The sequence below is a fragment of the Xenopus laevis genome, chromosome 3S (genome assembly GCF_017654675.1).
Source record: "Xenopus laevis strain J_2021 chromosome 3S, Xenopus_laevis_v10.1, whole genome shotgun sequence".
Classification (NCBI taxonomy): Eukaryota; Metazoa; Chordata; class Amphibia; order Anura; family Pipidae; genus Xenopus; species Xenopus laevis.
In genome coordinates this window covers 128,070,172-128,071,208 of record NC_054376.1, presented here as the reverse complement: position 1 = coordinate 128,071,208, position 1,037 = coordinate 128,070,172, and positions in this window count along the sequence as shown.

The window sequence follows — 1,037 nt, the reverse complement described above, 5'->3', positions numbered from 1 at the left end:
AGAAGATGGCTGCTGTGAACTCTGCTGGAGAGAACTTAGAAGAAGTGGTAAGTAACACATTATGGGCATTTGCCCGGGGGGGAGGGAGGGGGGCCTACGAATTCAACCCGCCTAGGGGGTTGAATTCTCCTTTAATGTGAAACCCACTTTCTTTTTATACCAATGAAGGTCCTTGTGTGTCTGGAAAGCAGAAGGAATAGCTGGAGCAACTGATTCTATGTTTCTGCATAGGACCTTGCAATGTAAAAATAAAAACCAGTAATTTAGCCTCATTAATTCCTTCAAATGTCCAGTCTTGGTTCCACCAGTACTTGATCTTAGGGGTAGATGTGAGTTTGTAATTTGATTTTGCTTCTCAACTTTATTGATTTTCAGGGTTTTTTTTTTTTGCTTTGTTTCTTGAATTTTCTTGAGCGTGAGAATTTGCACATGGTTTCCATAGAGTGTAATGGTAAATCAATTTGAGAATTCTCAAATAAATGGAGATATCGAAATATTTCCATTCAAACAAAGTGACATGTTCATTGTTCTGAATTAGTGATTCATTGGCCAACCTGATACCCGACCTCTTCCAGTAGGTCATTGGCCTAAATGTCCCACAGCCCTTTACCTCTGATTTTCCCTGCCCCATCTCAACACCCTTTGCCAACAGACAAAAGTTTTATACCCCATGCCTGCCCCCTTCTCCCCCTTCATTTCAGAGATGGGCAGGTCTGGCATAAGTATATAAATCACGATGGAGCAGTGAACTGGTTGAAAGTGAGTCATCATCAGTCATCACTAGTTTAAATAGATCTGATGAGATGACATCTCGGCCTGTGATAAATCTTTCCTCCAACCTCCCTGTTTGAACTTCTTATAAACATCTAGTGGATTCCATTGCTTTCTCTATGTGCTTTTGAGTTATCCATGAATCAAGATACCACTTCAACATATTCTTCCTCTGTAACCCCAGGAACTTTGCCCTTCTATTGAACAACAACCCATGTGACATTCATTTCTCGCCCGCCCTGGGCTAATAAAACGCTGACACCTTC